Source organism: Chiloscyllium plagiosum, chromosome 21 (assembly GCF_004010195.1).
Source record: "Chiloscyllium plagiosum isolate BGI_BamShark_2017 chromosome 21, ASM401019v2, whole genome shotgun sequence".
NCBI classification, from domain to species: Eukaryota; Metazoa; Chordata; class Chondrichthyes; order Orectolobiformes; family Hemiscylliidae; genus Chiloscyllium; species Chiloscyllium plagiosum.
Window position 1 is genome coordinate 42,942,888 of NC_057730.1, and position 15,974 is coordinate 42,958,861.

The window sequence follows — 15,974 nt, forward strand, 5'->3', positions numbered from 1 at the left end:
AGACTATTGAAGACAAGTGGATTTCTATAATCTGCAGGTAGACTTTACGTAGAGGTAGTGGTCTCTATCTCCTGCCCCCTTATTCCTCTTCCCTTCCAAGGGGACAAAGCTGAGTTCAGGGATGGTAGAGCTGAACTGTGCTGATTTTTTTTAAAATATAGCTGAGTCCTCACATGGTGCTTGTTTAATTATCAGGATCGGGTGGATTTTCTGCAACTGATGGTTGATTCTCAAGTAACCAATGTCAGTTCTGAGAAGCAGAATGGTGACAGCAAGTCGACAGACAAAGGTACCTTCAATGGAAAGCTTCCCATTGCCTTCATCCTTGTTTCTTTCTGTTCTTCAAGTGAAAGCTTCCTGTTCAGTTTTCTTTTTGTTTGCCACTGGCAGGTCATCTAGTTTCCCCATTCCCACCTGGCTGACAATTTGGACACGTGCTCTTTGAGTGTCAGTGAGGGGCTACATAAGAGCATTTTGACAAGGTCTAATTTCTCGTGGGATTTTGATTTGTTTTTGTCTGGTTCCTAGGTGTTTCTTCACAATCATGGGCCTGAAATTGGGAACGGTATCCTATTTTGTGCAGAGAAATTGAGACAATTATATTTGTTCTCAAATCTTTTGTGAATGGGCATTGGAATTCCAGTCAGTACTATCCACACTTCAAGCCTATCAATGCTGACAATGCTTACTGAGCAAACTCTACTGAGTAGATTTGAACTGACATTTTACTTCCAGTGTTCTCTTACTAAATTCTATCTAGTTATCATCTACCCTGGGAGTACAGTATATTAATGATTTTAAATCAATGCATCATTTAATTATTTGTCATCATACTTTTAAGTAACTGGCAATACATTTTAAAAATTGTTTGCACTGGAGAGACAACATTTTATCTTTCTCTGCTGTAACACAAAGTTTGTAATAATATATTCTAATTCTCTATGCAGGTGTAACTGACACTGAGATTTTGGCACAGGCCATGACATTTATCTTTGCTGGATATGAGACCACCAGCAATACACTATCATATATTGCACACAACCTGGCAACACACCCAGATGTACAGAAAAAACTGCAGCAAGAGATAGATGAAGCTTTCCCAAACAAAGTGAGAACTTGCAATTCCATTCTGATGATAATGACCTTGGGATCCCTTTTGCAGCAACTTCTGAATTGTAGTGACTTTATTTTTAAAACCTTGTGCACAGCAATCTGATGTTAACTAGTTAAATTTTGCAATGAGAACTTCCACATTATTCAGAATTCTGCTTTGAGATGTTTTATATCCCACTGAAAGTGTTTTTATTCAGTGTCTCTCATTTGGAGTGCTCTGTATTGTATTTTCTTTGAGATTGTGAGTGCTGCTGGCAAGACCAATATTTGTTGTAATCTTTAAAATTCCCTTGAATGGAATGGTTGACTAGACTATTTCAGTGGGTAGTTTATATGAACTGTATTTGTTGTGGGTCAGGAATCATGTAGACCAGACTGGTTAAGGTTGGTAGATTTTATTCCTCAACAGTCTTCCTGCATTATTGTTATCCAGTATGAAATTAAAACCATGGGCTTCTGACTGAGGAGAGAGTGCTTTTCAGCTGAGACACGGCTGTGGTTGAGAGAGCTATGATTGACTGACACCAATCACTTCCTAAGTACACCTTGGCAGTGAGGAAACATCAACCTCTTGGAGCACTTACTGGGAAAAGTAATCCATGTTCTGCTTTTAATTTTGCATCATTTATTTCAAAGAGACTTTCAGAGTTTTGTGTTTCCCACAGAACCACACGCACACACACAGACAGACAGACGGACAGACACGCACACACTACACACACACACCACACAGACACACACACACACACACATCAACCCTGAATCCTCTTCATTTCTTTCTGTTTTTCTGTTGCCAAGCTAACCACACTCAGCCCTGTCTCTTGATCTGATTAGTCTGAACTTCGTGACTCTTGATTCTTGGTGTCCATTATCCCCATGTTTGTTAGCTTCGTTGAAATATGAGGAGCTTTCAGCCTTCACCCATCTGTACTAATGGGTTTGATATTCTAACCATTCCAGGGAATGCAATATCTGAATTCTCAGTTAGATTCATTTGTGATTATTTGATGTATGACCTTCATTTTGGTCTCCCCATTATTCATACATCATCTGTACCATTACAAACAGCAGAGAATGTTTCTCTTCTCCTGTAACTAAATACTTCAATTTTCTAAATTTCACTAATGGCATCTTGTTTTTTTTCCTTTAAAGGCTCTTCCCACATACGATGGAGTGATGCAGTTGGAATATATGGACATCTGAAACCCTACGAATGTTCCCCCCTGCCCCCCGTATTGAAAGAGTGTGCAAGAGAGATGTCCAGCTCAATGGGATAACTGTTCCAAAGGGGACTGTAGTCATGGTTCCTGCCTACATCCTGCACCATGATCCAAAATACTGGCCAGAACCTGAACAGTTTAAGAAAGGTATTACTGCACTCTATGCTGTACTTGGCTAGGCTGTTTCCATTGATAATACAAAAACAGTTGCAGCAGAATCAAAGAGTAACTTGTCTGAATCCCATTAAGTGCTGTAAACACTTTATTAACATACTAATTTACAGAAGACTGATCACTGCCCCTCTCATGCAGTTTTAATCCTCTCTTCCTAAAGAGTCAACACATGGTTGTTGATGTCAGTATTATATCATCATTGACATTTATCCCCATTATACTACAGGGGTAATCCATGCTACCCATGGCCTCTGCTTCTACAAATTGGATGAATGTGAATTTTGTGTTTTTAATTTGCCTTTTTGGGATTTTTAACTAGCCCAGCACTGGCCTATGAGCTGCATCAACTACATATATTACCGAAGTGCTGTTTACATTATAATACCAATCACAACCTCAATTTCTGACTTGGCACCTTTTCATTTCTTCTGCCTTGACTAGTTGGTCTTTGTTTCAATAAAAGGCTAGGATTTGATGATCTATTCTGCTGATGGAACTTTAAACACAGTTGTATTGCGTGACCGTGTCGTGATTCGGAGCAAAATACTTTTTTTGGAATCCTGAAGATTTTGATTTTTGATGGTTTAGTAGCTTCTGATGCAGTTTACAATTTGTTTGTCATTTTCATTGTAAAGCTACCAGAAAATGGAAGGCAGATTGCTGGCACCTGTTGTGGTCTATTATGTTCCCACTAGTTAAGATCTATTCACTCTGACTAAAGATCCATCTTGATAACTGGGATGATGCATTTGTCAGAGGCACCAGCTCTGGGCAGAACAGCATCCTCTTTGAATACCAACATACACTGCCTGCTTTCTAACAAGTATAGTGATCAGACCCAGACATAAGCAATTCTTATGTTGAGCCTCAGTAGCCCAATAATACAACATTGCTAAAACAATCCCAGTGAGGCCAACTAACTCAACATTGAGTAGATGTGTCGTTTATGTTCAAAACACCTTTTAGATACAGGAGTTGTGTATTGTTCCTTATTTTCAAAGGGCTACAGAGCTGAACTATTACCTACAAAGAGCTAATTGTGATACCTTCAGACTGACTGAGAAGCCTTCATTTTGTAAAGACGCATCAATTATTCATATAAACAACACATAACAACCCTCACTGTCGTGAAACCTAAAATGTAATCTAACAAAGTTCCACAAGATATTCCCGAAGAAGAGTCATTGGACCCGAAACATTAATTCTGCTTTCTCTCCGCAGATGCTGTTCGACCTGCAGAGTTTTTCCAGCAATTTATGTTTTTGTTCCACAAGACATTTGTTGGTTGAACTCAATATGTTAGCAACTCAAAGTAAACTTGTGAACTGGCCAAAGAGTAGAAAGCATTTTGTACCTGATTGGAGAAATGGAGGATATCCTGCTTGGAGGGTCCCAAGCTCAATACTGGGGATCATTATTATTTCCAACTTTCATAAGTCACCGTGACCCTCTCTCATTTAGTGCTATCAAAGTAGGAGTGGGCATTGGAACTATTGAAGCTCCAGACTTGAACAGTGCCTGGAAATGGACCACTGAATGGCAACTAAAACTTGCAGTTGTATGTGAGGTATTGCCCACAGGAAGTAAGTGAGCTGCTGTCCACAAATATCAAATTTCTTTTTCTGTGTTGTTTTCCCCTTTCTCAATGTCTTAATTTAAGTAATTCAATTTTACAGAGAGCAATAAATAATTGGGACCTATATATGGTTTAAGGGAAGAGTTGAAATATCTGAAATCAGCATAATAAAAACATTTTAAGTCTATACTTTTTTTATTAAAGTGATTGCACATTTCATAAATATTTTTCAAGACCTGTGAGGCTATTCTGTAAAATAAACCGCCACTGCTAAAATCCCAGGGCAATATCCATCAACAAAATGCAACTTTTCCTAGGTTCTTAAAGCCATATAAATAAGGTAAAAGAGTAGTTTATCAGTTCATTGATTTGCTGTCTGTGGTGAGTTTTCAGCAGTACCAGCTATGTGGAGGATACAATCACTGACAGAAACTGCTGGATTTCCTCATTTAAGTGCACGTGGCAACATTCAGACTTTGAAGTAATGACTTCCAGCACTGACAGTTCCACTAACATTACTACCACAAAATCAAGTCAGTGCTGAACAGTGATAGTTTTTTTTCTTGTTATAAATTTGAAATCCAAACAGGTGTCTCATTTACAACAATGATCAGATGCTGCCATTATTAAAGGTGCCTGTCACAGAGTGTCTGAGCCAACTGCTGGTTCAGGTACTTTGTTTTAATGTGCACTTTTGGGATGCTGTGACATGCATTATGCTCCAGTTTTACCATTTGGGATGCTAGGCAAGTGTTGGATCAAGATTGTGCATACTCTCAATAGATTAGACACGTCACGTCATATTCTGGATTCCAAGCTTGACACGCAGTGGTTGTGTAACACCAACTCCATATCAGCAAGTAAAGGAATGCTGGGACAGAACCATCATTACCATTTTAAATTTTGTATTAGACCGTAGGATATAGAAGCATAATTAGGCCCTGCAGCCTATCGAGTCTGCTCAGCCATTCAATTATGGCTAATATATTTCTCATGATCATTACTGCCTTCTCCCTCTAACTCTTGATCCCAAGAACCTAACTACCTCTGCCTTAAATCCAGTCACTGACTTGGCCTCCACAGCTCCATGTGGTAATAAGTTCCAAGAGTAACCACTCTCTGGATGAAGAGATTCCCCCTCATCTCAGTTCAAAAGAGTTGTCCCTTCACTCTGAGGCTGTATCTTTGGATCCTAGTCTCTCCTACTAGTACAAACATCTTGTCCACATCCACGCTATCCAGACCTCTTGAGATTCTGGTAAATTTCCATCAAATTCTTCCCCATCTCAAAGTCCTGCCAAACTCCATTGAATACAGACCCAAAGGCCTCAACAACTACTCAAACGGCAATGCCTTCATCCCCAGGAACATTCTTGTAAACCCTTTCTGCAACGTCTTCCAATGCCATAATATCCTTCCTTAAATATGGGGCCCAAAACTGCTCACAATATTCTGAATCTGCCCACAGCCTTATACAGCCTCAGCAGAACATTTCTGCTCTTGTAATCTAGCCCTTCTGAAATGAATGCTAATAATACATTGCCTTCCAACTGCCACCTGGACCTGCATGTTAACCTGAACTAGGACTTATATCCAGTACATAACCTCATACTTTCCCATATTGATTTCCATCTGCCACTTCTTTGCTCATTCTCTTAGCCTGTCCAAGACCTTTTAGATTAGATTAGATTAGATTAGATTAGATTAGATTAGATTAGATTAGATTAGATTAGATTAGATTAGATTAGATTAGATTAGATTAGATTAGATTAGATTAGATTAGATTAGATTAGATTAGATTAGATTAGATTAGATTAGATTAGATTAGATTAGATTAGATTAGATTAGATCGCCTGAGTCGGGAATTGAACCCGGGTCTCTGGCGCTGTGAGGCAGCAGTGCCACCGTGCCGCCCTTCTGCAGCTTCCCTGCATCCTCAACACTACCTGTCCCTCCACCGATCTTTGTCTCATCTGCAAGCCTGGCGACAATGCCCTTAGTTCCTTTGTCTAGATTGTTAATGCATAGTGTGGATAATTGTGGTTCCAACGCTGACCCTTGCGGAACTCCACTAGTCACTGGCTGTCACCCTGAAAAACATCTCTCTGTCCCCTTCTCTGACTTCTGCCAGTCAGCCAATCCTCTATCCATGCCAGTACCTTGCCCCTAACAACATGGACTCTTACCTTATTTGGTGCGACACCTTATCAGAGTCATTCTGGAAATCCAAATTGACCATGTCAACTGGTGCTCCTTTGTCTAATTTGCTTGTTACCTCAAAGGATTCTAACAGTTTGTCAGGCACGATGTCCCCTTTGACGAAGCCGTACTGACTCTGCCCCATTTTCCCATGCATTTCCAAGTACTCCACAACCTCATCTTTAATGGACTCAAATTTTACCAATGACCACCATCAGGCTAACTGGCATAGTTTCTGTTTTCTGCCTCCCTCACTCCGGCTTTTTAAACACAGGTGTTACATTAGCCATCTGGAACCATCCCAGACACCAGTGATTCCTGAACGATTACCACCAATGACTCTACAATCTCCACAGTGGTCTTGTTCAGATCTCAGCGGTGTAGTCCAAACTTCAGACTTTTCAGCTTTGTCAGCACCTTCTCTTTCAGTAACCAAAAGAGAAAATACTGGAAACTCTCAGCAGGCCTGGCAGCATCTGCAAGGAGAGAAAAGAGCTGATGTTTCGAGTTTAACTGACCCTCTGTCAAAGCCAGCCAGGCCTGCTGAGATTTTCCAGCATTTTCTCTTTTGGTTTCAGATTCCAGCATCTGCAGTAATTTGCTTTTATCCTTCTCCTTCAGTGATGGCCACTACTCCTACCTCTGCCCCGACTCCATTGAAGTTCCGGTATGTTACTGGTGAATTCCAATGTGAAAACTCTGTTATCCAGTCACCTGAAGATACATCTACCTCACCTGCATCCAAGCCAATTTGACAATGGTCTCTTTCCCTTTTGTTTTGCCAATATAACTAGGTTCAGTAAAGAGAATAGGGAGTCTCGGAATCCAAATATCTTCTTGCCATTTGGAGTGGGCCCTCGGAACTGCATCGGGATGCGATTTGCTCAACTTATGATGAAGATGGCACTTGCTTCATTCTTGCAACATTTGACCATTGTGCCATGCAAGGAGACACCGGTGAGAATTTCAGCATATAAAAAATTATCTGAAAGTGTAAATGTGTTTTGAAGTTGGATTTAAAAGTTAAGTGGATAATGGGACAGGGAGGAAATTATGGCCTGATAGTTGAATACATAAAACTTTTCAGTCAAACATTCCCATTGCCCTCCTCACCATTGCTCATTCTATTCCAGATCCCACTAGAAATGGATGTGAAAGGACCCATGCATCCCAAAAAACCCGTGATCCTGAAATTTGTGCCACGGGTGAATGCTGATTCAAGGGAATAAGGCAGTGGGCCACTTGGAGCTGTTAACATATTTAGGAGCGTGAATGCCTTGAACCGAAGAGAAATGGGCCGTATCACTGCAAAGGAAATGAAAATACATGAATAAACAATAAGTCTGTCTCATCAGAGGAAGCCAGGATTAAGTGATGAGGATCTATGATCTTTCTTTTGCTAAGACTGAATGTTGAGTATATGAGAAGGATACTATAACAGAGTATGCAATAGGTAAACACACTAAAGTAATACTGTAATAATTAGAATTTTAAAAAGTTTTGTTAATATTTTTGATATTTTAATGAATAATTTTGTGACTACAGTCTATTTTGATAGATGGATATGTGTTGTTTCTAATGTACCGTACTAAGTGTTTTCTAGTGAAAACGTTCACTCAATTCTGTAAAGCAATTTGCATTTATAATTTTTAAAAAGTGCAATATCAAATTTTGACTAGCTGTGTCTGAATTTCAATTTGGATCTGATCAATGTCGGACTTGTAAAGCACAATTTAATGTACACCTAGACCCACTGAGACAGGGAGCATGCAAACTTTATTCTGCCATTTATCAATACGAAGTGAAGCATGGAATATGTTGCTGTCTGCCCCAGCAGCATTCACAACCAGTATGAAAGATGATTAGCCTGCAGTTCTTAATGTTGCTACAAAGACACTGTGCTTGGGGACTCAAATCCATTCATAGACTGGACCAGGATACACCTCTGGGCTCTTAGCTTACTGTCAGCGCTGACTCTCTCTGAGCCTATCAGGATATTTGCAGCATGTCTGCATTGCCTTGCTGTTACTGTTGGTGCAGATAGATGTTCTGAGTGAGTGGCAGCACAGTGATCATGTTACATTAGTGGTGTTGGAATAGGTGAGGCTCTGTGTAAAGATGCTGCAGGCCAACATTGCTCTAGTTTTCCTGATTAATTTGTGCAATGCCAACCTCTGTAGACAAAGAGCTGTGGAGTTTGTTCTAAGATGTTGGTGTCTTGTGTCCAACATTGAGGGCCGAAGGAACACGCAGTGAGCTGGAGTTGCCAGGTATGCATTCTGATTGTTGTTTTGGAAATTCTTGACATCAAGTTTCCATCTGACACATGGCAGAATGGAAAACTGAATATCAATGAGGCATGACTGTGTAATAATGCCATGCTGATGCATTTAAACTTACACAAGTAGCCCTCTTTAGTAGATTAGATTAGGTTACTTTACAGTGTGGAAACAGGCCCTTCAGCCCAACAAGTCCACACCGACCCGCTGAAGCGCACCCACCCAGACCCAGTCCCTTACATTTACCCCTGCACCTAACACTACAGGCAATTTAGCATGGCCAATTCACCTAACCTGCACATTTTTGGACTGTGGGAGGAAAGCAGAGCACCCGGAGGACACCCACGCATGAATGAGATTCTCACCATTCAGAATTTGGTCACAGAATCTGACCTTTTTCTCAACATTGAGAATTTCATTTCTGCCAATTTCACGTTTTTTTTCAGCAATGACCAAGTTGTTCAGGAGCTGCAAAGATTTTGCTCAGTGTCACACTTTTTTATTATTTGATTTATAACATTATCATTTCAAAGAAAAAAGTTCAGTCAGTGAAGATGGAATTCTTAAATAAATTCTCAATGAAATTCCCAAATTTGTTAGCATTTCTTATAATATTTCAAACTCATTGTTTTTTGAAGTAACTTATCAAAGTCGCCTTAAATTTCCTAAATTCCAATTCACACAATTACTCACTAGCGTTTCTAAAATGTCAAATTTGTGTGTCTTTGATTTAAAGACTTTCATTTAATTTATCATGACAGTCATAATATCGTTGTCGGTCACACTGAACTTCAGGTTTTCACTAATTTAAAGAGTAGTGGATTTTAATTCCAGTGTAATTTAAACTAAAACTTTAATCAGCCAGAGAACAGAATAATACCTGCTTCACAAAGCAAAGTTATTGTTCTTATTCTTTCTTCAGGTGCGTTTCCAATGATAGTAATCAAACTGAAGAAGCAGCTAACTTTCAAAGATGGTAAAATTGTCAACATTCTTAAACCAGATAGAGTTAAATAGGATACTGCTTTCACATTCTGAGCTCTGAAATTCACACCAGTTTTTGAAAGAGACAGTCTCTTCCCAAACGTTATTCCACTTAAATTCAGATTCAGTTATCCTTTATCTCACTCAACCCAATTTTCAATTTCTGACGTTTGCTGCTTCACTTAATTTGGAAAAACAGTAAGTTGTGTCTTTCCTTTAAGCTACTTAAAGGAAGCAATTGCAGTTTATAAAATGATATTTTAAAAATTCTAGTATGGTTATATCAAAGTGTTTTGGAAAGTTCAAATTGAATTTCAGCCAGACATCTTAGCAAACATAAGTTCAAGGTCAAAATTTATCAGCAAGCATTTCAGTACCTTTCACCGATGCAAAACAAAATCATTGGTTAAATTAAATCCACAAAAACAACTTTGACCTAAAATGTAATACAGTTTCCAATTCTGGCTGCTCAAATTTAAAACTGAAATGAAATGAAATCAACAAATATTCCCATTTTCATACTGCAAAGAAACTTAGATATATTGATTCCTGTAATGTATTAACTTAAAGTACCAATTTTATTTATTCTATTCCTAGGTCTTGAGGAATATTTAGAATTTGTATATGGAAATATATAAATTAGGCACAGGTGTAGGCCCTTTGATCCTGCTCCATCATTCAATAACTATGAGAAGAATGCTGAATTGCTTCAGTTTTATTTGGACAAGTTGAGTGGTGGGCAGATGTATAGCAGATGAAGTGTAATGTGAATAAATGGGAGGTCCTCCACTTTGGAAGCAAAAACAGGAAGGCAGATTATTATCTGAATGGCAATAGATTGAGGAAGGGAGAAGTGCAACAAGACCGGGGTGTCTTTTGTACACCAGTCGCTGAAAGTAATCAGGCAGATATGGTAGGCAATGAAGAAGGCAAATGTAGGCATTTCTCCTATAACACCGTAGTTGCGTTCCAGTGAAACCTTGCTTAATAGAAAATCTCTTAATATAAATAATGAGGCCTTTGGACAAAGTTGGGGTTAGAGGCAGACCAGCATAAAACCTGCACTCATGATCACTCGAGAATCACCCAAATGTCTAACACAAAGTATAACACAGCCTGTTTGAAGGTTGAAATCATATTTATTAACAAAAGTAAATTTAGCACAGTACTTTTCAAAAATGTGAAAAAGCTGCTCCCTGTACAGTACCTCTCACAGAAACCTGCTCTGTTGGCAGCTGACATTGGTGCATGCACAGAACAAAGTGGGCAAACCAATCCCTGCTTGAATCCCACTATTGCAAACAGAGGTAAGCATTCTCAAAACTACCGTTTCCTTCAGCAACAGTAGAGCCAAATTAGGCAGCCGAAACTTGTGTTATCCCAGAACTACCTGTGATACGTTGATCTTTCATAGTGAGAGGATTTGAGTACAGGAACAAGAATATCTTCTGCAATTGTACAGGACCTTGGTAAGACCACACCTGGCGTATTATGTGCAGCTTCCAGTGAGGAAGGATGTTCTGGCAATGGGGGAATGCAACAAAGGTTTGCCAGACTGATTCCTGGGATGGCAGGATTGATGCATATAAAGAAATTGGTTTGGTTAGGATTTATTCATTGGCATATGGAAGGAGGTGAGGCAATCTGATAGGAACCTTTACAATTCTACCTGGATTAGACAGGTTAAATGCAAAAAGATTGTTCCTGGTGAGAGGGGAGTCCAAAATCAGGGGTCACAGTTTAAGGATACTGGGATAGCCATTTAAGATTAAAATGAGGAAAACTTTGTTCACTCAGTGAGTGGTGAGCCTGTCATAGAAATTCCTGACATAGAAAGCAGTTGAGACCAAATCATTCAATGTTTTCAGAATAGAGTCAGATATAGTTCCGAGGGCTAAAAGGAATCAAAGGAAAAGTGGGAAAAGTACAGAATCAGATGTTCAGCCAGGATCATATTGAATGGCAAAGCAGGCTCCAAGGGTTGAATAGTCTACTCCTGCTCCTACTTCTATGTTTTCATATAAAATCATGGCTGATTTGATTGTGGCATCAATGGGACTTTCCTGTTTGCCCCCATAACATTTGACTTCCTGAGCAATCAAGAATGTTTCAAACTCTGTCTTAAAAAAACTCAATGACCTGGCTTCCACCTCTCTGGGGAAGAGAATTTCACAGACTAAAAACCTAATGAGAGAAAGAAATTCTCATCATCTCTATCTTAAATGAAGTGTAACATGAGATGTGAATACACAGAAGGTTCAAAGGTCAAAAATCATCAAGCAGGAATTCTTAATTGCATTGGTATCAAGTCAATACAGACATGAAGGGAAATTAAAGTTAAACAAGAATGTTTGAGATGGAATCAAACCTGTTGTTTACATTAGGAGGATGAGTCCTTTCTCGGCCTTCTCCTTCTAATCGCCTCCATTCCCCCATTTTTGACGGTTCCAGCTACCCTTCCTCACCATTGTGGCCTGCTGCTGGAGGTTCCATTACAGGAGGATCAAATTAAAGTTTAAATTTAAAGATAACTGAATAGCATTTCTATCTGAAAACAGGCCATGTGTGCACAATACTTTGGAGATGGATTGAGAATGAATGGTTCTTTTGTTACAATAGAGTCCTGCTATTTTCACTGTATCTCAGGGAGAGAGAGTTTGACAACAGACAGAACAAAGGCCAAGGAGGGTCTCAGGAATGTTGGGTGTTTTCAATCTGGAGTTATTACATAAAGATAGATTGTTTGCTTGCCATACAGTGAACTTCTGGTGTTATGTCCCACTTTTTATTTGTGTGTCTTGGTCTCTTAAGGTGGGTGATATCATTTCCATTTTTTTTCCCTCAGAGGTTGGTAAATGGGGTCCAACTGGATGTGTTTATTGATGGAGTTCCGGTTTGAATACCAGGCCTCTAGGAATTCCCGTGCATGTCTCTGTTTAGCCTGTCCTCGGATAGATGTGTTGTCCCAGTCGAGATGGTGTCCTTCTTCGCTTGTAAGGGTACTAGTGATAGTGAGTCATGTCTTTTGGTAGCTAATTGGTGTTTGTGTATCCTGGTGGCTAGTTTTCTGCCTGTCTGTCCGATGTAGTGTTTGTTTCAGTAGTGTTTGTTTCAGTCCTTGCATGGTATTTTGTAAATTATATTCATTTTGCTGGTTGTAGTAAAAGGATCCTTTAGGTTCATCAGCCACTGCTTAAGTGTGTTGATAGGTTTGTGGGCTACCACGATGCCAAGAGGTCAGAGTAGTCTGGTAGTCATCTCCAAGATGTCTTTAATGTATGGTAGTGTGGCAAGAGCTTCTGGGCGTGTTGTGTTTACTTGTTTGGGTTTGCTGTTTAAGAATCAGTGGATTGTGTTTATTGGGTACCCTTCTTTTTGAATATGCTGTTTAGGTATTTTTCTTCTGCTGCTTGTAGTTTCTGGGTGCTGCAGTGTGTTGTGGCCCATTTAAATAATGTGCTGATGCAACTCCGTTAGTGGGTGCTGGGATGATTGCTTGTGTAGTTAAGTATCTGGTCTGTGTGTGTTGCTTTCATATAGATGCTGGTCTGCAGTTCTCCATTCGCTGTTCGTTCCACCATGTCACCTAGGAAAGGGAGTCTGTTATTGTTCAGCTCCTCTGTTTTGAAATTTATGCCAGTAAGGATATTGTTGGTGATGTTGTAGGTTTCCTCCAATTTGTTCCATTTTGTGATGACCCAGGTGTTATCCACGTAGTGGACCCAAAGTTTGGGTTGTATGTTAGGGAGGGTTTTTTATTCAAGTCGCTGCATTACTGCTTCTGCTAAGAAACCAGATAATGGTGATCCTATGGGTGTTCTATTGATTTGTTGAAAGCAAACATTGGAAAACAAACCTTCCAGCTCAGTGAGCAAATTTACAACCTGAACCTCAACACAAGCTACACATTTTCTCATACACATTGCATAAATTAGTAAAGCTGGAGAAATCCAAGTTCATGAGAAATTAAAGATGGTCAGATCTGCCTGGCAAATCTAATGGAATCTTCAAAGGCAGAACATGCGTTCTGGAAGTTTCATGTGCCAAGTTGGGAAATTGAATAGAATCGGAGTGAATTCCTGATGATTGGTGAAAAATTGATTTGGTTCCAGATGAAATTGAATGACCACTCACAAAACTTTAAAGTAAAAAGGGATTATTGATTGAAATTAAAAGCAGAAGGGAAAGTGTTCTGTTTGAAATGTTCATTTAAGGTATATGTGCTTACAAGTTATAGACTAATAGTGTTTGTTTTGTTTTCATGTTTGTTACAACAAAAATTTCTGTTTAAAATGTGAAGCTTGTGTAGTTTTTTTCAGTTAATGACCAGGAATTCAAATACTTCCTTAACAAATTACCAATCTCTACTGAGATTGTTAACAATTAGATGGGAGATTCCACATCTACCTCCTAACAACCAGTTAATGTGGTTTTACAAGGTCTACAATACACATCAAGAATGTTTCAGGATTTAAACAAACTCTCTGGATACAAAGTCAGAAATGTTTACTAATGGTCTGTTCAGTGTTCTTCCTTCACAGTTTATTCCCCTACTGGCGAACTTTGAAAACAGATGTTCAGAGACTTGCAAGGGAATCCATCATGTGAACTGAGACTTTACAAAACAAAGATTAACATTCACTGTCATAGCAACCAACACAAAACATGCCATTGTTTTGGAGGAATAAAAGGTCTCCCTTGGCAGTGAACTCAGGCTAAATGCTTACTTCTTCCCTAACAAATTCAAAAGCAAGGAACAGAATCTACCAGAAACACAATGGCTGGAGCATAAAAGATTACGGATTCAGGGCCCAGCTGACTATTTGTAAATAATTTGAAGATAGGTTTGCCGAAAAAGACACGTGTTGTTGAAGTTTTTCATCTTGTATCCATCAGGTTTATGCGCAAGAATTGTTTGACACTATATGAGAGGAGTGTGCGGAGAGCACCTCACAAATACGGCCTGTGCAAGCTTAATGTTGTTCACTGTGCAAGTTTAATGTTGAAATAGGCCACATCATTGCCCCCACATGGAATTACAACTATCCCGATTGGATCATTTATTGCCAAATGCCACACACAATCATGAACGGAACTAATGTTACTTGTTATCCTGAAAACTGTCTAATTTACCTCAAATTACTCAGAAAGGTGTCTCAAAGATATGAGCAACAGATGAAGCAAGCTTGTTCATGCAGTATGAATGGTGCTCACCACTCTAAGACAATAAGATGATGGAAGGAGACAGATCAGATCTAAAAGTTGAAGTTCTAAATTGGAGAAAGGCAAATTTTAACGGTATTAGGCGTGAGCTTTCAAAAGCTGATTGGGGGCAGATGTTCGCAGGCAAACGGAGAGCTGGAAAATGGGAAGTCTTCAGAAATGAGATAATGAGAGTCCAGAGAAAGTATATTCCTGTTAGGGTGAAAGGAAAGGCTGGTTGGTATAAGGAATGCTGGATGACTAAAGAAATTGAGGGTTTGGTTAATAAAAAGAAGGAAGCATATGTCAGGTATAGACAGGATGGATTGAATGGATCCTTAAAAGAGTATAAAGGCAGTAGGAGTATACTTAAGAGGGAAATCAGGAGGACAAAGTGGGGGCATGAGATAACTTTGGAGAAACCAAAGGGTTTTTAGAAATACATTAAAGACAAAAGGGTAACTAGGGAGAGAATAGGGCCCTTCAAAGATCAGCAAGGTGGTCTTTGTGTTGAGCCGCAGGAGATGGGGGGAGATATTAAATGAGTGTTTTGCTTCAGGATTTATTGGGGAAAAGGACATGGAAGATATGGAATGTCGGGAAATAGATGGCGACATCTTAAATAAGGCCATATTACAGGGGATGAAGTGCTGGATGTCTTGAAATACATAAAAGTGGATAAATCCCCATGACCTGATCAGGTGTACACTGGAACTCTGTGGGAGGCTAGGGAAGTGATTGCTGGGCCTCTTGCTGAGATATTTGTATCATTGACAGTCACAGGTGAGGTGCCAGAAGACTGGAGATTGGCTAACATGGTGCCACTGTTTTAGAAAAGTGATAAAGATAAGGCAGGGAACTATAGACCAGTGAGCCTGACCTTGGTGGTGGGCAAGTTTTTAGAGGGAATCCTGAGTATTTGGAAAGGCAAAGATTGATTTGGGATAGTCAACATGGCTTTGTGCATGGGAAACCATGTCTCACGAACTTGATTGAGTTTAATTCAGATAAATGCGAGGTGCTGCATTTTGGGAAAGCAAATCCTAGCAGGACTTATACACTTAAGGTAAGGTCCTAGGAAGTGTTGCTGAACAAAGAGACCTTGGAGTGCAGGTTCATAGCTCCTTGAAAGTGGAGTTGCAGGTAGATAGGACAGTGAAGAAGGCGTTTGGTATGCTTTCCTTTATTGGTCAGAGTACTGAGTACAGGAGTTGGGAGGTCACGTTG

General features: G+C 39.5%; 1 pseudogene; it reads left to right on the forward strand.

Moving 5' to 3' along the window:
* LOC122560450 overlaps positions 1-7,672 on the forward strand; it is a 39,025-nt pseudogene extending 31,353 nt beyond the window's left edge.
* Positions 7,673-15,974: the final 8,302 nt, after the last annotated feature.